At 42.9% G+C, this 23,619-nt stretch overlaps 1 protein-coding gene and 1 pseudogene across 2 annotated transcripts in view; both read right to left on the reverse strand.

Moving 5' to 3' along the window:
* The window catches only part of NT5C2 (5'-nucleotidase, cytosolic II), a 95,682-nt gene extending 86,117 nt beyond the window's left edge, over nt 1-9,565 (reverse strand). For both annotated transcript variants that reach the window (XM_052661198.1, XM_052661197.1), the window contains exon 1: nt 9,542-9,565. The gene's annotated coding sequence lies outside the window, so the exon portion shown is untranslated. The remainder of the gene's footprint in view (nt 1-9,541) is intronic.
* LOC128068083 (non-POU domain-containing octamer-binding protein-like) lies at nt 1,112-18,440 on the reverse strand (annotated as a pseudogene).
* Nucleotides 18,441-23,619: the final 5,179 nt, after the last annotated feature.

A 23,619-nucleotide genomic window follows, 5' to 3' on the forward strand; every position in this document is an offset into this window, starting at 1 on the left:
TTTCATAACAAACACAATGGCAGAAAAAGAATGTGTAACACAAATGCTAATTGAACACATTAAAGCAGAAAAAATAACATCTAAGCCTAAACATAAAAAAAGCAAAACCATATAACTTTTAGAAAATAAACAATGGTGAAAAGCCTTATGACATCAAGGTGGAGAAGACTTTCTTGGATAATAAACACAAACCATAAAGAAAAAAATGGACAAATTTGACTAGGTTAAAATTTATAGTTTATACCTGCCAAAAATATTTGGTCTGAATTTAAATACCCAAGGAAATGATCAGACAAATCCAAATTGAGGGACGTTCTATAAAACGACTGACCTAGACTCTTCAAATATCATCAATATTATGAAAACAAACAAAAATCTGGGGCTCTGTTGTGGATTAAAGGTAACTAAAGGGACATGGTAACTAATGCAACTCATGATCGTGAACCAGGGATGGGGCTGAAGAATAACTATAAAGGTCATTATTGGGACAACTGAGAAATTTTTAATACGCACTGTATGAGAGAGAGACAGAGCCAGTGCACTAAGTCGTGTCTGACTCTTGTGACCCCATGGACTGTAGCCCGCCAGGCTCCTCTGTCTATGCAATTCTCCAGGCAAGAATCCTGGCGTGGGTTGTCATTTCCTTCTCCAGGGGATCTTCCTGACCCAGGAATCGAACCCAGGTCTCCAGCATTGTAGGCAGATTCTTTACCGACTTGGGGCGGGGGGGGGGGGGGCGGGGGAGGGGGTGTAAGAACAAGAAAGCAAACAGAACAGGGTGGACAGAGTGGAATGATTAAGATTAATGGGGCTCTAACTGGATCCATTTTGCCATGGCTCCCTGGCCCTCACAGGCTCTCAACAATCACACGAGATTTTAGGAATGCACCACACAGAATTGATTAGTGAAAGGATATACCACATAGAACTGATTTGTTAAATATCACCCCTCCCTTACCCTCTGCCTCCAACATACTCCCTAGAGTACTACAAGCAGGGAAGACCTAAACTATTGGGAGGAATCCCTAACACTTTTCCAGAGTAGAATTCGGCTAAGTCCAAAAAGGGTCCTTCTTTTAAGAGTTTTGGGAAACTAGACACTGCATATTTATTAGCACTGGCGACGTCTGTTTGGAGCAAATTCAGCTCCAGGGGCTGCATGGTTGAATGCAGGAGGGGTTCCACCAATTGCTCCAATTCCTCCCATTGTAGCAGCCTGGCCGAAGCGTTCAGTTGTTGGTGGGGTCAATCCCAAGGCTCCATCTGGCACCATAGTGGCTGGTCCGGGAGGAGCTGGGGTGCCAGCTGGCCCAGGAGCAGAGGGCATGGCGCCTCTGTTGCTTATGCCCATAGCACTTCCCACAGCCATTTGACCCATCCATATCTCTTGCTCTGTCGCATCAGGGAAGGTTCCCTCAAATCCTTCCTGCTGTCGTCGCATCATTTCCTCCTGTTGCCGCCACATCTCTTCCTCACAGCATCTGCGCTCCTCCTCCTGCCTGAGCTCCAGCTGCTTTGTTTTTGCACTTCTTGATTGCGCAGCTCTTCCATCCTCTGAAGTTCTTGACGCCTCATCAAATCCTGCCTCATTAGCATGACCTGGTGCTCATGGCGAGCAGCCTCCATCTCCATCTTCTCACGAGCTTCCTTGATGTCTCAGTCCACTTGGTCCTGCTGCTGCTTTTCCACTTCAATAAGTGCCTTCCAGCGCATGGCATACTCATACTCAAAGGAGCCAGGCTGTGCAAATCTGGGTGGCTGTTCCCACTCTTTGTGAATACTGTATATTAGATTATATTGTATTATATTGTATTAGCATATATTGTATTCATATTAAATGTGATAATTATACTGTAGGTTTATAGGCCAAATTGCTTTTAGGATATTTAAGGATTAATATATCTTTTGAGAGACGAAGTGCCATGATGTCTACAACTTACTTTTAAACGGTTTAGAGAAAAAAATCTGTATATGAAAGAAAACAAACATGGCAGTGTTAACAACTGGTGAATCCAGGTGAAAGGTGTAAGTGTATTCACTGCACTTTTCTGTAGGGCTGAAATTTTTCAAATAAAAAGTTGGAATAAAAATGTAAAACTTAAAAAGAACTAAAACTTGGGCTTCCCAGGTGTCTCAGAGGTGAAGAATCTGCCTGCTGATGCAGGACATACGCTGATCAGGGAAGACCCCACATACTGCAGCGTGACTAAGTCAGCGCGCCACAGCTACGGAGTCGGAACTATCGAGCCCAGGAGCCCCGCGCAGCCACTGAGCCCGTGTGACGCAACTCCTGTAGCCCGCATGCCCCAGAGCCTGTGCTCGGCAACGAGAAGCCACTGCAATGAGAAGCCTGTGTACCACGATAGAGAGCAGGTGCTGCTCTCCACGACTAGAGAAAGTCCACGCATTAACAAAGACCTAGCACAGTCAAAAATAAATAAACAAATTTTCTTTTTAATGTAAAACTTGGGACTTCCCTGGGGGTTGTGACTAAGACTCCAAGTTCCCAATGCAGGGGCCCTGGATTCGATCCCTGGTCAGGGCAAAAACAATGTTAAACGCCATCACTAGTCATTAGGGAAATGCAAACTAAAACCACAAAGAGATATCACTGCTCACCTGACAGAAAAGTTATTATCAAAAAAAAAAACAAGAAATAACAAGTGCTGGTGAGGATGTGGAAAGAAAGGAACCCTCTAGGGCCCTGGATTTGATCCCTGGTCAAATCCTTCACCACTGAGCTACCTGGGAAGCCCAAGTTTACAGGTTGTTTTTTTTTTTAAGTTTTACATTTTTATTCCAACTTTTTATTTGAAAATTTTCAGTCCTACAGAAAAGTACAGTGGTAGTTCAATGAATACACTTACACCTTTCACCTGGATTCACCAGTTGTTAACACTTTGCCACAACTAAGACCCAGTGTAGCCAAATACATAAATCAAATAAACATATTTTTTAAAAAATGTAAAACTCATGCACAACAAAAAGTAAAGAGCAATCAAACACTGAGAGGACATTGCAATATCATAACAGGGAGAGTATTAGTATAAAGTAGAGATAAGCAGCTGCAAACTAATGATGGAAAAGAAAATAAGCCAACAGAAAAAAAAGAATGAAGGATATGAACAGCAATTACAGAGAAGAAAAATCTTACAATAAATGGATGCAAACAGAATAAATCATTACAATAAACGGAAAAGCAAGTTAAAATGAATTGAGCTTGATTTTAAAATTGAAGAGTCTGACAATATCCATGTTTGCAAGGATATGGCAAAATGGGAACTCTCACAACTTGCTGATAGGTATTTCCTGTTTAGTACTTTGGAAAATAATTCAGCCCTATCTAATAAAGGTGAAGATCCTCATACTCTGCTGCTGCTGCTGCTAAGTCCCTTCAATCGTGTCCGACTCTGTGCGACCCCACAGACAGCAGCCCACCAGGCTCCCCTGTCCCTGAGATTCTCCAGGCAAGAACACTGGAATGGGTTGCCATTTCCTTCTCCAGTGCATGAAAGTGAAAAGTGAAAGTGAAGTCGCTCAGTCGTGCCCAACTCTCAGCGATCCCATGGACTGCAGCCTACCAGGCTCCTCCGTCCATGGGATTTTCCAGGCAAGAGTACTGGAGTGGGGTGCCATTGCCTTCTCCGCCTCATACTCTACAACCTAAGAATTCCCTAGGCTTAGAATTCTCTCCCACATCTGTAAATAACATGACACGTCGAAGAATGTTTATTACAGCACGGTTAACAATAGCAAAAAAGGCAGAAACCCCTACATATTCATAAACAAACTGGATTATCCACATAATGCAGCATTATAGAGCAATTAAGATGAACGAACTAAAGATATACCTATCAACATGGATATGCAGCAAAAACCATGTTAAACAACATCACTAATTATTAGGGAAATGCAAATTAAAACCACAAGGAGATATCACTGCTTATCTGGCAGAAAAGTTATTATCAAAAAAAAAAAAAAAACAAGAAATAACAAGTGCTGGTGAGGATGTGGAGAGAAGGAAACCTCATATACTGTTGGTGGAAACATAAATTGGTACAGCCACTATGGAAGACAGTATGAACATCCCTCAAAAAATTAAGAACAGAACTACCATATGATCCGGCTTCTAAGGATATTTATCCAAAGAATATGAAAACACTAATCTGAAAAAAGATACATGCACACCCCTATGTTCATTCTGGTATTATTCACAATAGCCAGGATTGCAATCAATGGATGAAAAGATGTGGTATATAATACATATATACACAATGGAATAGTACTCAGTCATGAGACAATGAAATCTTGACACGTGCACTAACACTGATGGACATCAAGGATATTATGCTAAGTGAAACAAGCCAGATGGAGAAAGACAAATACCATATGATTTCACTCATATGTGGACTATAAAAAACTAATAAACAATAAATAAACCAACTCAAACAAAAACACAGACAGAAAAGAGTACTAGTGACCACAGGGGCAGTGGCAGAGGAAAAGGAAAATGGGTAAAGGTGATCGATGGACACTACATTTTTGGTGGTGAGCAAAGTGTATACAGAATTGGAAATACTAGATTCGTGAAACTTATATAATGCTATAAATCAATGCACATCGATAAAATACATTTTAAAAAGAACAGCCTCAATATTGGGATAGACCTGGAAACACAGGCTCGGCTAGAAGTCAAACATAGCCCCCCTCCAAAAAACATTCTCCCCCCAAAATCTTCATATGGGGACTTCCCTGGTGGTCCAGTGATTAAGAGTTCGCCTGCCAATGAAGGGGACACCATTTCAATCCCTGGTCCAGGAAGTTTCCATATGCCATGGGGCAACTAAGCCAGTGTGCCACAACTACTGAGCATGCTCTCTGCAACAAAAGAAGCCACCGCGACAAGAAGCATTTGTACCGCTAGAGAGGAGCCCCGGCTCGCCACAACTAGAGAAAGACCAAGCACAGCAATGAAGACCCAGCACAGCCAAATAAACCAATCAAAAAATTGAAAAAATCTTCATATGAGCTTCTTTCATCAATGCTTTATCATAAAATATCTTCAAAAATATAGACAATGAATCAAAAACAAGTTTTTTATTGTGCATAGTACATTAAACAAGAGAATCATGTGCGTAACACATTAAACAAGAGCATATACCCTTCTATGGATACGCACATATTAGTAAAAGTATACAAATATAATGGGAATAATTACCAAATTCATGAAAGGGCAAAAGAGAGGAACAGTATCAGCAAGGGTTCATACAAGCCTTAACTGCATTGGTAATTTTACCCCTTTGAAAAACACAGCAAATTGAAAAGAGAGACTACACAATTAGAACATGGACTAATATGGGGGGGGGGAGAAACACTAAATATGAACTGTAATTAAGATGATTACATTATATTCTGTATTTTAAAATATTTCATGTTTTTAAATAAATTTAAAATATTAAAGAAATCCCATTAAATTGAACCAAGAAGCATTAAAAAACATGTACTCCATGGACATCTGAAAGGGAAACATACCAACACAGTGGTCCCTCAGAATCCACAGGGGCGCTGGTTCTAGGACATACACCCCCTCGTCACAGACACCAAAATTCCCAGATATAAGGAGCTCAAACTCCTTATATAAAATGGCACAGTACAGTAGTCCTTCTGATTTTTCCCCATTTGCAGCCAGATACGACAGGCCTACTATATCCAACAAATTTGCTGATATGTATATTTTTGCTGCTGTTAAGTCATGTCCAACTCTCTGGGACCTCATGGATGCCAGGCTTCTCTGTCCTCCACTATCCTCTGGAACTTGCATGTATATTTTATATGTACATATACGTATTTTATATATACATATAAAATAAACAGGGACTTCCCTGGCAGTCCAGTGGTTAGGATTCTGCACTTCCACTGCAGGGGCCACGGAGTCAGTCCCTGGTCGGGGAACAAGGAACCCACAGTATATATTCAACCATTAAACTTCAGGCACCAGATTTCAACCTTCTCTTTCCAAGGAGACCCTGACACAGCACGCTTTTTCATCTCACGCTCTTGATAATGTTTTCCAACCAAAAGAAACACACAAAACAACAAATAGTTCAACACTGAGTCAATTTAATTCTGATTCTGTATTTCACCAAAACGGGGGGTCATTTTGCTGCTCTGCTTGCCATTTTGCTGGCTGGGCGGGACGCGGTACGCGGTACTGCTAAAGTTCTTTTTCATGAAAAGGAAAACAGCCACTGCAAACTTTGGTAACCAATCATAGGACACAAATTTCACATGATATTTGCTTTAAGGTAATTGCTTCAAATGGTAAAAAGTAACATAACATTTACTCTGTTCAAATGACAAGGACTTAACACTCCATAACAATTTGCTATCAATTTCCTTAAGACAAGTAACTTTTTCAGGGCTAAACTTTCAAAATGAAACAAACACCAGCTACTTGTAAATAAGGGCTATCTTGCTTCATTAATCCTGCTCTATCTGCAAGAAACCCATGTAACCTATCTTGTGAATAGTTTACTGGAATTTCTCTCTCCAGTTTTACTTCATACTATTGATCCACCAAACTCTTTGTTTTAGTGAGAGCAATCTACTCAGCAAACCTTCAATATATCCACTTTTGCATTTTTTCCATACTCTCAAGTGTCACTTTGTTTTCCCTGATGCCACCAACCAACAGTAATCTCTCCATTTTGAACCAAAAAAATAAATAAATAAATACACACACTAATAGCTAACATTTATAGAGAATTTAATGGGTTCTAGTGTTACTTCAATGGAATTATCCCATTGAACCCACACAACTCTGTGAAATTTGTTCTATTTTTACCCTTTTTCATGGTGAGAGAAAATGAGTGAAGTTCTCTTAAGGTTAATTCTCCAAGGGGGCATAAATGGTATAGCAAGCCAGGTCTCAAACACAGACTCCAAAACCTAGGCCCTTAAACATATGTGATGCCATCTCCTGGCTCAATGCCTTTGTACTGACCACCTTTACTGCTCATACATCATTTAATATATGTCCTGGAGATATTTAACATTTTGTGTTCCGACACGTTGCCTAAGCAGCTCAAAATATTACATTCATTCAACAAAAATTTACTGAGAGCCTATATGCCAGGCACCAGTGACTACTAGGCATAAAATCATGTTATGGAGCCTCCACAAAAGAAAAGTAGATGAATTCTCTAGATACATGGATGACATCCAGTTATGTGGGGAAGTGCAAAATTTAAAATATGTAAAAGGAATTATAACTACATTAAAAGTTATATTTACATAAAAACTGGAAAAGGGGCATCCCTGGTGGTCCAGTGGTTAAGAATCTGCCCTTCAATGCAAGGGACGCTGGTTCGATCCCTGGTCCCGTGGGAAGATCCCACATGCTTCAGTGTAACTAAGCCCTGTTCACCACAACTACTAAGCCCACGTGCCACAACTAGTTAAGTCCACTGTGGCTGTGCTCCACAACAAGAGAAGCTGCTCATCAGAACTGGAGAGTAGCCCCTGTCTGACACAGCTGGAGAAAAACCCATACGGCAATGAAGACCCACCACAGCCAAAAAATAAATAAATCTTAAAAAAATAAAAGAACTATAAAAGATATTTGTCACAAATAATGTGATAATGTTGGGGGATTTTTTAACTATTAAATTTTGCTTTGCAGTAAGAAAGACAAGCAATAAAAAGATGTACTTTAAAAACAAGTTTTATGCCCTCTCTTTACCTCATTAAGCAGTAGAAATTAGAAATAGCCTAGAGGCAGATGAACGTTCAGCCAACATTCCACTTACTCTGGCTTTCTTTAGGAAGCTACAACCTGAAATAACTAATCAGGTTTGCAGATACCCTTTGTAAATACCTATATAAATCTTCTTACAATTATAAACTTTTGGAAACCTGTAGCCAATTATAAATTTTCAAACAATGGAATCAAATCTTGGAGCTGAATGAACCCTTGCCGAGCATCTCCTTAGGCTCTCTCATTTTACAGATTAGTTGATCATTAAATTCTAAAATCTAAATTCTGGGTTGATGAGAATAATGCAGCAAGCTATACCAAAATGTAGTGGCTTATACTGCAATAGAAAAGCATTTCCAAAATAAAGTTTATGCACACTAGCATCAGCCCAGCATGTGGAGTTCTGCTTTTAATTACAAGCTGTGTCTTCTTGAACTTAACCTCTTCAGGCCTGGATGCCTTCATCTGGAAAAATTCTAACCATGTTGAAAAGTGTCGAGATAAATATCTGAAAGGACCTCAGTAACATTACGGTTCTACGATAAATGGCATGGGTTTGGGTAAACTCCGGGAGTTGGTGGATAGGGAGGCCTGGAGTGCTGAGGTTCATGGGGTCGCAAAGAGTCGAACACGACTGAGCGACTGAACTGAACCGATAAATGGCACTCTTTCACATTACAGTTACCAGAGTTTGCATCTACTGCTTTAAGAGGCAAAATGAACAGTATATAAACAATATGAAACAAGTTCAATCATGAAGAATCGGGACACGCACGCACAAAAACAACCCTATAATGGTGACTAGTCACTGCAGAGCACTGCACTTACAATGCATCCTCAAAACAAGGGCCCAAAGCTTCGCCACATCTGACACCCAACTCTACCTACTTGCCTTTAAAAGCTAAGGCCTACCACAGTCAAAGCCCCCAAACGTCATGCTTGTAACTACAGCTTCAGGCTTCAGATTCGCATCTCACTCTGGGCTCTCAAGGGCTTCAGGGGTCCCCAGGAAAAGAATGCACTGCCACCGGACAGTTGGCCCCGGACTCGAGAGCCACTGGGAAAGAACCAGCACGTTTTTCGTGGCGGCTTGCAATTCGAAGTGAGCTTTCCAGGAAGTGCTGCAAACGACCAAACTGGCATGTGGGCTTTCAGCTGGCAATTTCTGGTGGTTCTTGCTACAACGCAGTCAACCTTGCATCCTAACACACAGCTGCCCGCTACTTCCTCGGGGGGTCGACCGGGAACGCGCACGGGGTGGGGAGGCCCATTAACTTGGCGGAAAGGCAGGCGTCGGGTGCGGACGGGAGGAAGCCAGGCGTCGGCAGGAAAAAATAAGCTGAACTGAGTAAAGGGGTGTCCGCCAGAGATGGGATGGTGGCTACCACCAGCGTGAGGGAAAAGCGGAGAAACGGGCCCGAACGCGGCAAGACTGACTGCGGAGGCTAGGGCCCGCGCTCAGAGAGTAAGGCGGGTCCCGGCGAGCCCAAGGCCGGGAACAATGGCGCGAGCGTGACGTGGGGCCGGGGGTGTCGCCGCGGCGCGGAGGAAGGGGCTGCTCTGAGGCAGGGGGCGACTGGGGTTGGGGGCGTGCGGAATCTAGGGTGCGGGGTCCGCGGCGCGCACTCAGACCAGAGGGGCCTGAGGGGCGCAGCAGCCGAGTAGGACCGGTGCGGGGACAGGTGGGGGGCCCTGGCCCAGGTCGCGCGCTCTGCCGCGCACCCTACCTCGCTCCCTCGCCCGCCCGCTCCTCCCCCGCCCGCCCGCGGGTCCCGCCGCACTCACCGGTCCCGCCGCACGGCAGCAATCCCAGCGCGCAACTGCCGCAGCCTCCTGGGCGCGCGCTCTCCCCGCCCCCGCCGCCCCGGCCCCGCCCCCGCCGCCCCGGCCCCGCCCCCTGCTCGCGCCCTGCCAGGGACCAGCGCGCTGTTCCGTCCCCCAGCTCCGCCGCAGAACCCGGCCGCGGCGACGCTCCCTGGCCACGCTGCGGGAGAGCGGGCGCCAGGCGGGCCTGCGTCCCGGTCCCTCGCGCGGTGCTGGGGATCGGCAAATAACAGAACATCGCCTGCTGCTGAGCTGTGGAGTGACGCACGTTGACAACCCTTCCATGTCCCTTAGGTCTCCATCCCTAGGCCTTCTGCAGGGCCCTGGACTACTTCACTGACACTCCGAAGCTTACCCTTAGCGGGGTGGAGGCATCCGTTTTTCCCACTCACAGAATCTTCCAGACGAAAGGACCTCAAAAAGTCCTCTGGCCCAAACTACGCCTGAGTCCCAATAATGACTAAAAGTACGACTTTGAGGTTTGTCGGAAAGGGTTGGAGTCTCGGTTCCACAGCTCGCCAACTGTGTGACCTTGTGCGATATACCTGAGTTCATCATACCACTTCCCTCATCCTTAATACAGGTGTTAATACATCCTTAACAACAGTGCCTACCTCTTAGGATGATGACAGAATGAAATAAGATAATAGAGGAAATGTCCTCGGCACAGTCCTGGCACATAACCCTCAAAAAAAGGTTAATTACTATATCAACTCCTACCCCAACTAACTCGCGTCTGAAAGAAAGCTCCTCAATGACAGAAAGCCTTAGCTTCAGCAGCTCTGACCAGCTAGAAGGTGTTTCTTAAGCATCCACTCTCTGACCCAAGTGCTAGCCTTTGCAGCCTCAGAGAACAAACAGGTCTAATCTCTCTCCCACCTTCTGCTTTTCAGATACTTGAAGACTTCTGCCCAAGGTCTTCTCTTTTCCAGACTAGTATCTCCCATTGTTTCCATTGTTTCTTCCTTTGTCCTGATTTTGAGCGTCTGTGTCCTTATTCTTCTCACACACGTGGTCAGTTTGATTGTGGCTACTTCAGAGTACGTTGCCCAAGACTGAATCAAATGTTTGTGATACCATCAGAGCAAAGCAGGCCTCGTAGGGCTTACTGCCTTGCAGTCAAGAAATAAAATTCTTGGCACCTGCACTATTAACTCATTGAGCTTGCAGTCACCTAAAACTTCCAAGACTTTTTAATAAGTGCTCTGCTGGAATATTTCTGCCCTCTCTTGTGTTTTTGAGCCAACTTCAGTACAGGTCGGCTGAGGACAGGCCCTGACCTCTTACCTGTTGGATTTTTCAGGATATGTGGGGAAAAGAAATAGGAGTTTGAAGGTAGTCTGACACTACTTTTAAACCAAGTGCACATGGAAAAAGGCCAGAGTTTGTGTCTAAAGATCATGGCCCTAAGCAAATATATATATATATATATGCAATGTGATCAAAATGAAGTGCATGCACACAAACACACACACATACACACCAAGACTAGAAGGAAATATGTAATTGAGTATGGTTTTCATAGGCGTTTTCTCTCAGTGATAAGAATTAGGGCGGTTTCTTCTTTATACTTTTTTCGTAAACTTCCCAGATTTTCTACATTGTTTATATTACTTTTGTAATTAAGAACTTTGTTTCCAAAAGAAAAAAATATCAGAAAAAAAAATTAGAAGAAATAAAGGAAAAAAATGGGAAACAAAGGGATAACAAACTAGGAGAAAACATTTGTAATATATAAAACAAAGGATTTGTATCTGCAACATACAAAGGAAGCAATAAATCAAAAAGAAAAAAATTCACTAGAAAAATGGGCAAATGTAAATAGGCAGTTCACAGAAAGAAAGTTATAAATTGCCAGTAAGAATACAAAGAGATGCCCAACCTCAGTAGTAACCAGGGAAATGGAATTAAAACTCAAACTGGCAATAATTTTCAAGCTTCATAATATCAAAAGAATGTAAATTGGCACAGCCACTTTAGAGGGCACTCAGACAACATCTATTAAATCCATGTCTCAGCAATGCCACTTCTAGTTATCTACTATAATCTGATGTTATGGAGGTATGAATAAGGATAATTGCTATGATACTGCTAATAAAGAAAATTTGGTATCAGCCAATGCCCACCAATCGGGCAATAGCTAAATAAAATATAGAAAACTTACAGTAAAGGAATTCTGTACAGAACTTTAAATAAGTGACCTTGATCTATATGCTAATTTAGATCTATCTCAAAATCATAGTTTTGAATGAAAACAGCAAGTTGTACCATGAGATTGATTGATTTCATATAGACACTCTCCTCAAAATGCATAATTTTAGTCTAATCATGAAAAATCATCAAATAAGCCCAAATTGAGGGATATTCTACAAAATACCTGACCTGGATTCCTTGAAATTGTTAAGGTTATGAAAGCCAGGAAAAGACTTGAGAATTATCAAAGACTGAAGGAGACTCAGGAGTCAAGACAATTAAATACAATTTGGGATCCTAGATTGGATCCTGGAACAGAAAACTGTTGAAACTCCAATAAAGTCTATAGTTTATAGTATTGTACCAATATTAACCTCTTAGTTTTGGTCACTGAACCAGAGTTATGTAAGCCGTTAACATTAGGACAGGCTGAGTGAAGGGCACACTGAAACTTTCTGTACGATCTTTGTAACTCTTCTGTCAAATCTAAACTTATTTCAAAGTCAAAAGTTAATATAAAACACAGACATACATACCATAATTTCTTATCATCCTGCTATAGACAATATATGTGTACCCATCAAATTCATATGCTGAAACCTCAGCCCCAGTGTGATGGTATTTGGGCTTCCCTGGTGGCTCGGAGGTTAAAACATCTGCCTGCAATGCAAGAGACCTGGGTTCGATCCCTGGGTCAGGAAGATCCCCTGGAGAAGGAAATGGCAACCCACTCCAGTATTCTTGCCTGGAGAATCCCATGGACGGAGGAGCCTGGTGGGCTACAGTCCACGGGGTCGCAAAGAGTCAGACATGACTGAGCGACTGAGCAACCTCACTTTCACTTCACTTTCACTTTGGGAATTAATTAGATTGTGAGGGCAGTAAACAGAATTAGTGCCCTTATGAAAGAGATCCCTGAGAGGTGCCTACTCCCTTCTGCCCTGTGAGACACACCAAGAAGAGAAGACAGCTGTCTCTGAACCAGGAAGTGGGCCTTCACCAAACACTGAACCGGCTAATACGTTGCTCTTGGGCTTCCCAGACCCTAGAACTGTAAGAAATAAATTTCTATCATTTATAGACCACCCAGTCTCAGGTATCCAGTTACATCAGCCCAAATTAAGACTTTCAAAACAGATTGTAAGGCTATAGGCCAAACTTTTGATCAGAGGTTATCTTTAAAGATAAGGGTAAAAGACCAAGATTCTGGGTAATGTTCAAAGAGGGTATTAGCTTTAGTTGTAATGTTTTAGAAGATAAAAGCACTCATGCATTGCTTTTTAAATGAAATACTAAGTTAAAAAAAAAAAGCAAAAGTACAAGATTCTTGGTCTCACGACTTTTAGGAGTAAGACAAGCCACGCCAACTATGAAACAACCTTCTAACAGAAGGTTATGGAGTCTATAGAAGCAAAGAAGAGCCTTAAGTGGCTTGCTTGGTGTCTCTACCTTGACACTGGCTGAAGGGCTCAGGCAGTACTTGGCAAGAAAGACCATCCCACTGTGGCCTTGGATGGCTTCTCACCAAACTTCCTGCCTAAGAACCCACATGGCTGCCCTACCCTTCTGATTAACACAGTTTTCCCCTAGAATACCGTAAACTATGAGTCACCCAGAATGTGAGCTGCATTCATAGGTCACTCATCAGTTTTCTGCTTCTTGGCAGAATCCCTCAGAGAAATGAAAGCATTGCTCAACATCCTGGCCTACGGCCTAGAAAGAGCCTGCCCCCAAAGCTTTCTCCCAGGAAGTATTCAGTCAGAGATCCAATCAGCCACCTTGCAAGTCTCCTCTCTTTTTCATCTATCTTTCTCTAACAGCACAGTGTCAGCACTTAACTGTAATAATGCCAGTACAGGTACTATGTGAGGAGACAGAAAACATTTAGTCCAACTAGAAACATCTAGTTCAACTTGAGAGACAGGACATCCATGTAGGACTTAGGAGCACCTACCTGAGTTCAAAAATATGCACTGAGCTCCTACCACGTGCCTAACACCGATCAATAGAGACATGAGTTTCTGCCCTCATGCACGTTTCTGACTGCCTAGAAAGATGGACTTTAAATAAACAAATAATTTTACTACAATTCTGGTAACTGCTATGCAGGAAAAGTAAAAGATGCTTTGAGGGAGAACAAAATAGGGGGTCAGCTTTGGGGCAGGGAGAGGGTTAGGCAGCATTTCTCTTGAGTAAATCGCATCTTAGCTGGAACTTGAATAGATGAATGAAACTGAAAGTTGCTCAGTCGTGTCCGACTCTGCGTGTAGTCCATGGAATTCTCCAGGCCAGAATACTGCAGTGGGTAGCCTTTCCCTTCTCCGGGGGATCTTCCCAACCCAGGGATAGAATAGAACTTCCTAAAGTAAAAAAAAAAGTGAGAGAGGGCCTTACTTGGAGGAGTAGAGAAATCATTAAAGAGGGACCTGTGGGCACAAATGTTCTGAAGTAGGGGTGGACTTCGTATATCTGCAGAATGATCAGCAGCCTAAGAAAAAGGGAGAAAGTGGCCAAAAAATGATCCAGGAGGCGGAACCAGACTTCGCAGGGCACTGTAGATCAGATAAATGACCTGCAGCCTTATCATAAGTACCTGATGGCATAAAGCAGAGGAGTGGCAGAGGTCACGTCTGGAGTTTCAATGAATGGGATGTAACCAACCAATCAATTGCCTCAAACACTCATGAAAATTAACTCATTTGAATCAAGCAAAGAACTCCTAGATGCCTGTTGGAAACTTCTGTTGGGTATATACAACATGAAAGACAAGATCTGCAACATTTATTACAATCCTTCTATTTATTGGACATCCTCCACACTTAACCCCAGAGTTGCTGAACATCTATTTAAGAAATTAGACACTTAGGTAAAACATGAAGTCAGGTCATCAGAAGACCTGCGCTACATCAGTGGCCCCAAAGAACTTCAGAGTTTCGCGATAGATGGATTCCTGAGGAGACAGAAGAGTAAGAATCAAATACATAGAGATACTACTTCATACCTACTTTAAAGAAGGAAAAAAAAAGGAGGTGTGCTGGTGAGGATACAGAGAAACTGGAACCCTCTTGCATTGCTGGTAGGAAAGTAAAATGATGCAGCCTTGGTTGGTGGTTCTTCCTAAAGCTAAACATGTGTGTGCTTGCATGCTATTCACTTCAGTCATGTTCAGCTCTTTGTGACCCTATGGACTGTAGCCAGCCAGGCTCTTCAGTCCATGGGATTCTCCGGGCAAGAATACTGAAGTGGGTTGCCATGCCCTTCTCCAGGTGATCTTCCAGACTCAGGGACTGAACCTGCAGCTCCTACACTGGCAGGCAGATTCTTTACCTAGTGAGTCCTATCTCAGAGGGCTGAGGTGAGAGTTAAAAGGTATGCTGTATGTAAAGTACATTTCATAGCTCCTGATAAAATATGCTTAATATTTGTTCTCTCCCTCCTGACAATTTCTCAGAAAAGATGGAGACTAGATACTGCCCATGGTATCAACTAGTTCTGAAATAGTAACTGAAACAACAAACTTATTGCTGGACTTAATTAAATGGCTCAGAATCTAAAGTTGATGAAGCTGGTAAAATATTAAAATGTGTTTCTTTCGGATCTTTGAACCCAAGAGTATTAAAAAAAAAAACAAAACAGATGCTTGAAAAAATAAAAATCAAGGTGATTTTCTAAATGAACCAAGTTTGAAATAGTAATATATTTTCATAATCCTAAACCAAGTGTGTGAAAATTATTCGTTGCTCAGTCATGTCCGACTCTATACCTCATGGACTGTGGGTCACCAGGCTCCTCTGTCCATGGAATTCTCCAGGCAAGAATACTGGAGTGGGTTGCCGTTGCAGGCATATTCTTTACCACTGAGCCACCAGGGAAGCCCCTAGAATTACCATAATTCTACTTTTGGGTATATACCCAAAAGAACTGAAAACAGCGATTCTAATGGACACACACACACACACACACACCAATGTTCATAGTAGCTAAAAGGTGGAATGAACCCAGATGTCCATCAACACATGAATGGATTAACAAAACATGGTGCATCCATACAACAGACCAGCCATACAAATAAATGAAGTTCTGGTACATGCTACATCACGGATAACCTTAAAAACATTATACCAAGAAAATATTATACCAAGTAAAATAAGCCAGGCACAAAAGGAAAATATTATATACCACTTCTGTGAAATAGTTAAAATAGGCAAATTCATAAAGACAGAAAGTAGATTAGAGGTTAGCAGCGACTGGGGCAGCGGGGAGGAATGGGAAGCTATTGCTTAATGGGTCCAGAACATCTGTTTGAGATGATGAAAAAGTGTTGAAAACAGGCAGTGGTAATGGTTGCATAACACTGCAAATGTACTTACGCCACTGAATTGTACACTTAAATACAGTTGAAATGACAGCTTTCATGTTATATATATTTAACCGGAGTAAAAAGTATTCAAAGGAGGGATGGACTGGGAGTTTGGGATTAGCAGATGCAAACTATTATACACAGAGTAGATAAACAACAAGATCCTACCATATAGCACAGGGAGCTATATTAAATATCCCGAGATAAACCATAATCGAAAAGAAAAAACACATGTTTATTACACAGATAAAAATATTAAAAAATAAAATGGAAAAGAAATTTTTTAAAAAGAAATCAAATACATAAGTAGGACCGTTTCCTCTATGTTCACTGAGCTCATTTCAAATTGTCACTTTTCAGTCGCCAGTCCCCACAACCCTCCATAAAGCACTATTTACGTTTTGAACTCTATTCACGGCCTTAGCTTAAATGTAACTCAGAAAGGCCTTCCCAGTCTCGCTCCCCCAGCATTTTCTTTCATGCTATCCACACTTTCCCTCCACTTCCCACAACAGCAGTTAAATATTGGTGTGTTTGCGTCTTTAATATCTGCCTTTTCATTTGGCTGTAAGCTCCAGAGAAGCAAGGACAGTCTTGTCCACTGTGTTTTATCTCATCCCCTGAGAGTGAGTTCAGCACCCAGCCCAGGGTCTGGTACACTGTGGATTCCATATATATTTTTACATAAATAAATTAGTAACTAAATGTGTTGTAGGATTGTGAGTGGATTTTATTTTAATGTCTTTCACAATGCCTTGAGTTTGATTAAATTATTTTAAAAAACAAAGAAAGCACACTAGGGCTCTCATTCTTACATCCCCATGTTCTTCCTTGTGAAGTCATCAGCAGTCTCTTAGAGCGGGAACCTGAATGAGACACTAGTACAATTTGTTTCCAGGTAGATCTGTTCCATCACCAACCATTCAGATTTTGGTTCCTAAATGACAAGTCGTTGGGCTTAATTAAGATGGAACACTCTTCACTGTGGGACCAGAACTGCTAGCCCCCTAGCATTTCACAAATTCAGGTTAAGCAGCATCTATACTAAGAACGCACGCTCTATATTAAGAATTCCCACTCTGTGGGGGAGGGAGAGGGTGGGATGATTTGGGAGAATGGCATTGAAACATGTATACTATCATGTAAGAAACGAATCGCCAGTCTATTTTCGATACAGGATACAGGATGCTTGGCGCTGGTGCACGGGGATGATCCAGAGAGATGATATGGGGTGGGAGGTGGGAGAAGGGTTCAGGATTGGGAACTCATGTACACCTGTGGCTGATTCATGTCAATGTATGGCAAAACCAATACAGTATTGTAAAGCAAAATAAAGTAAAAATTAAAATTAAAAAAAAAAAAGAATGCACTCTCTCAGCAACAGTGGCTCATTAACAGCAGTGATTCTTAGAAAAATCAGGAAGCGTTTGTAGTGCTCTTTATGTATGTGCTATAGTCCCACCTTCCTAGGGAAAGAACGGTGCCTCTTGGTCACATCAGAGACTCAGGCCTGCATCTTAGCCATTCTCTCCAGTCCTGGGTTCATATCAAACCCTGCTTGAGTCCCACCATAGTCCTTCCCAGTGACATTGAACAGTATTTCCCCTGTCTTGCTGATCCTGTTCGTGAGACCAACTGTCTTGCTATATCTCACTGAGCACACTGGTCGCTGAACCCATGGTAGGCAAGACACGAGCTGAGAGACAGGAAGAAAATGTGAGAAGCCACAAGAATCGCAGACTTATTTATTCTCTCCTGGCTGGCACAGCAGCCATAGCATCAGACTAACATAACATAACATAACATAACCACACAGCCATAACGTAACCTCTCTCCTGCTGCTGCTGCTGCTAAGCCACTTCAGTCGTGTCCGACTCTGCGCGACCCCATAGATGGCAGCCCACCAGGTTCCCCCATCCCTGGGATTCTGCAGGCAAGAACACTGGAGTGGGTTGCCATTTCCTTCTCCAATGCATGAAAGTGAAAAGTGAAAGTGAAGTCGCTCAGTCGTGTCTGACTGTTTGTGACCCCATGGACTGCAACACACCAGGCTCCTCCATCCATGGGATTTTCCAGGCTAGAGTACTGGAGTGGGGTGCCATCGCCTTCTCCTAACTTCTCTCCTGGCAATAGCTCCCCAGGTGGAGCTTATATATGCTTACGGAACAAAAGTAGCCAATGGCCAAACACGTACCTCCTGACGGGATGCCCAGTGCTGTAAGTGCTCTCAGCTGCTACATAATCATTATTTACAAAACGTGGGGCAAGAGCAGGAGGCCGTGGGGCGAGAGAGACTGACAACTCCATCTTGGCTAATTTGCTCTTTCCTTACATCCCCCATTTGGGAAATTTATTTGGGGAGTTCCAAAGTATATTTTGACATGACTAGTTCTGTGAGATGTTATTAGATATTCCTTGGAAAAAAAATTCCATTCTTACAGAAATCATGAAATGCCTATTTAAACTCTCAGCACTTGCTTGAGTACTTATTATAAATGCCTGGGACAGCACATCTACTTTGTCTTTTGAAGACTGGGGCTTCGTAAGCAAGAAAAGGGCTCTAGTTTTCACAGCGAAGAGGTGAGGCCTCATCCAAGGATATACAACAAGGGTTTGTACAGTGATTTTTAACAGGGATGCTTTATTTTCTTCAGTCAATGATTCTCAAACAACCAAGAAGAAGGGTTGCTTTTCAAAAGAGCCAGTTCCAGACCCCATCCCAGTCTATGGCTGTGTGGCCTGGGAATTAATATTTCAACTAGCTCCCCAGGTAATTCTGATGCAGGTGGTCCACGTGTTCTCTGAAATTGCTATCTACCGCAGGCCTGCCCAGGGGGACAGGAATCGATGTTGCCATGGCAACAGCCAATCTGTGCCACTTCCTGTTGCCCGCTGCCTGGGCAACAACTGACTTTTTGGGTCTCTTCCTTCTTTACAAGTCCAAGGAGCCACTGTGAACAGCAGTCTTTCAATACTGTGGATTCAATTGAGTCACACAAAAGAAACTGACTCATAACTGTAAGATCTCGGATTATAAATTACGTCACCACAACTTCAGAGCACCCGTCTTTTAATCTGCTTTCTTGGCTTCTCTACAGATGTCAGATACTATCCTTGGATGCTTGCATTTCACTGGAAGAGGGTGTAGTCCCTGAGACACACATTGTTTTCCAAGCCTGCCACGAGCTGGGGTCCTCCCTTCTCAGTATCTATAGCACTCTTGTAACGAGGGTCCTATTAGTTAAAAGTAAATAAATCTCTCATTTGAGCAATGGAGAGTTGAGTTCATTGCTTCTTCCTTACATCCAAACAATTATTTTGAACTATTTTGGGGGTCCAATGCTAACTGTCTGAAAGAAAATCCATGCTAATTGAAAAGATAATAGGTTAAGTACCAGGATTGTATCTAAACCCTTAAATAGAAGAGAACAATGGCCTAAACCCCAGAACCTGTGACACTGTTGCAATTATACAGCAAAGGAGAATTAAGGTAGCAGATGAAATTAAGTTTGCTAAATCAGCTGACCTTAAAAAGGGAGTGTAGTCTGAATTTTCCAGGTGAAATCAATGGAATCACAGGATCTTTCAATGTAAAAGAGGGAAAGACAAGAGTCTGTGTCAGTGATGCGATGTAAGAAAGAGTTGGCTGGCTGTTGCTGGCTATGAAGATGGAAGTGGGCCATGAGCTAAGGAATACCTGCAGATTCTAAAAGCTGAAGGCAAGGGTATTGATTGTTCCCTGAAGCCTCTGGAACATGGCCAAATAAGACTTTGACTTTAGGCTTCCCTGGCGGTCCAGTGGTTAAGAATCTGCCTTGCAATGTGAGAAACATGGGTTCAATCCCTGGTTCCAGAAGATCCATAACCACGGAGCAACTAAGCCCAGTGTGCCACAACTACTGAGCCTGGACTCTGGAGCCCTCAAGCTGCAACTACTGAAGTCCAAGCATCCTAAAAGCCTGTGCTCCACAAGAGAAACCACCACAGTAAGAAGCCCATGCACAACTGGAGAAGGCCCGGGCACAGCAACCAAGACCCAGCACAGCCAAAGAAAAAAGACCCTGACTTTAATCCACTGAAACCCGTTTCAGACTTCTGGCCTGCAGAACTAAGATAATGCTTGGGTGTTGCTTACATGAACTTAAGCCATGAACTTGGACAATTGAGTCCATCAACATGGATTCAATTTGTGATAATTAGTTACACCAGCAATGGGAAACTAATATACAGGGAATTAGTAATGGAGATCGGAGAAGGCAATAGCACCCCACTCCAGTACTCTTGCCTGGAAAATCCCATGGACGGAGGAGCCTGGTGGGCTGCAGTCCATGGGGTCGCTAAGAGTCGGACACAACTGAGCGACTTCACTTTTCATTTTCATGCATTGGAGAAGGAAATGGCAACCCACTCCAGTGTTCTTGCCTGAGAATCAAAGGGACGGGAGAGCCTGGTGGGCTGCCGTCTATGGGGTCGCAGAGAGTCGGACACGACTGAAGCGACTTAGCAGCAGCAGCAATGGAGATCAGAAACAGATACAGACCAGAGAGTTAAACAAACGTGGGTCTCCTTGCTCAGAGCGTACTATCTCTAATAGGGGTCCAGGGGAAACTCTTCATTCTGAGTTTTCCAGGAGGAAAATTCTGCAGTATTAAAAAAAGAGAGAGGAAGGTCGCCGGGTGGCCCTTGAGTCTTTTTCTCCTGGAGTAAACCTGTGCTGCGCGCCCCTCGCCACGCCCATCTTCAGGGTCCCGCTGGTTCTGCAGAAGTAATATCCGGACACCCCGCCGTCCGCCCCAAATAAACCCAGAGACCGCGGTTGCAGGTCGAGTGTTCGAAATCGCTCTGAGGCTTGTCCTTGCCGTTTGCTTTTCGGCCTTCGGCCCCAGAGACACCGCCTTTCGGGATATTTTCCTGCTTAAAACAACCATTAGTACCTACGCCTGTGCCTTGTAAAGTGCCCGGGCGCGAGGGGCATTCGGGCACGCCCACCTCCACCGCCTCACCCTGTCGGCCCCTGGAGGTCGCGTCGACAGCCCCGCTCCCGGAGAAGCCGCGTCCTCTCCCGGTCCTGGGATTCTGGAGAGCCCGCCCGGCCAGAGATCCCCCTGGCTCCCAGCCTCTCTGCCCTCGCGTCTCCTCAGGCCGATCGTTCTGCCCCGCAGGCCTGCCTTCCTGATCAACTTCTAAAAACTTACATTGTCTGAGGAAGAAGCTGGGAAGAGAAGGAAAAAAGGCAAGAAAAGAGGAATGGCTCTTTCTCAGATTCATTCCTTGCCTGAGTGCTTTCTTCCCTTCATCTCATACATTTGAAATTTTCTCTGTGAAAAAAAGTGAGCTGTGCGGTGATATGAAGACGTTTCCCTCAGGTCCCTTTTTGACTTTTCTGTGCAAATGAGGAAGGATGGGCTGGATTGACCTACAACCTTCCAACAGAGCCTCTCTATTCATAATGAAAAAGATTGCTCAGATCCTATTTCCAAGCTGACCCCTTACAATGTTTTTTGTACCAGTGGATATATATTTGAAATTCTGTATTTTTAAAATATTTTGCTGCAATCGTATAATAAAGAATTACCTGCTTGGTATCAGTTTGACCCCCCCCCCCCAAAAAAAGAGAGAGCAATTATATTTTTTATGAGTTAAATTCATGCACATTTCTTTTTTGGTCCCTTCAGTGTTGGTATTTTGTTTGCTTCTCCCTTTTTTTTGTTTCCTGTAGTATAACACAAATGTACATGTATACAGAGAAATGCACAAAAATCACCTTCACAAAGTAAACACATCTATGTAACCACCGACCAAATCAAGATACATAACCAGAAGCTTCAAAACTCATCTCATGCCCCCTCCCAGGTACTATTTCACCTCCCACTGATAATCACTATTCTGACTTTCAATCTATACATGAATTTTTGCCTGTTTTTGAACCTTACATAAATGGACTCTTACATATGCATGCCTTTGTGTCTAGCTACTTTCATTTAACATTATAGTTATGCGTCTGTAGGTAGCAACTGTTTGTTTATTTTTATTGCTCTATAGTATTTCACTGTGTAAATATAAAGTAACTCACCCATTTTTAAAAAAGAAAAATTGTGCATTAAAAGTGGTTTCACGTCCTTCCAGGGTTTTTCAGATTCTTTATCTGCTAATAAGTAACTGTAAATCCCAAAACAAGGATAAAACACCCAGTTTCTCAAATGTATCTGACCATGAAACTTTTTTTTCCTACAAAGCATCTTACAAGGCTAATATTTTGTAGGACATGCTCCAGGAAACCCTGGTCTGGAGCAATGGTTTTCAAACTGTGCTCTTCAAACCTCTGGGGTCCCAGATAGTGATTCAATACTGCTTAAGGGATAAGAGTTAGGTCAATTAGATCCCCATTTCTGCTTAAACACACCCTCCACTTGTATCTGTTTTAAGAAGGGATTTCACATATATGGGGTGTATGTATGTATTAACTGCCCATGTGTCTATGATTGAAAAAAAAGGGTTTGGCTGCTTTAAAACCTGTGTTTGAAAAACCACATGTTTTCATGTGGCGGACCTCCCAGAAGGCCTCTGCACAGACTCCAGTTCCAAGCTACAAGGACTTGCTGACCTTATCCAGAGTTCATCACTTTTGCCATTACTGACTTGCCAGGTTCTGTCCAAGGGCCATCCACTGATTCTCTTAGTGGTGTTGTGGAAAGGGCTCAAAAAAGATCATTGACAGCTGTTCAACACAGATCAAGCAGATTAGTCCATAGGCAGCTTCTGTCCATGGAGTCAGAGGCTGAAAATAGATCATTACATGCCATAAAAGTCTGAAATTGCTTCCAACCAGGCACCATGGTTTAAGGATTAAGAGCATGGACTCCAGAGCCAGACTCCCTGGCTTCAGCTTCTGGCTCTGTCACTAACTAGCTGTGACCTTGGGCAAGTTTTTCAATACCCTCACATCTTAGTTTCCTCATCTTTAACATAGAGGCGAAGATAATAATAGCATGTACCTCATAGGCTTGATGAGGATGAAATGAGATCATGTTTGCACAGCAACTGATACCGGGCTGGGCATCTAGAAAGCACCATATAATGTTTGTTAAATAAAACCAAAGTGGTTCTATGAACTCATGGGTGGCAAAGCCTAACTCCGTGCATTTTAATTATTTTACTGTTCAATGTTTTACCACTGCCCTTGAGTGAGGCTCTCTCTATGGCCAGCCATGCCCCTTATGAGTTAGGATCACACAGCCCTCCAAAATGGTGAGGGTTGCCAGACTCAGGATTCCTTGGATCAATAATATTTCAAAAGCCATTTGGGGAATTCACTCAGGGTAACCACTTTAACTATGCCATTCAGGACATGAAAATAAACTACTGTCTACCATCACTACTATTTCACAAAAGGCGATTTCAACACCAAAGAAAGGAGGAAATACATAATCTCAGAATAAAAAACAGGGCTTTAGATTAAATTGACCTTAGTTTAAAAAAAAATCAC

This window comes from Budorcas taxicolor, chromosome 23, assembly GCF_023091745.1.
Source record: "Budorcas taxicolor isolate Tak-1 chromosome 23, Takin1.1, whole genome shotgun sequence".
Classification (NCBI taxonomy): Eukaryota; Metazoa; Chordata; class Mammalia; order Artiodactyla; family Bovidae; genus Budorcas; species Budorcas taxicolor.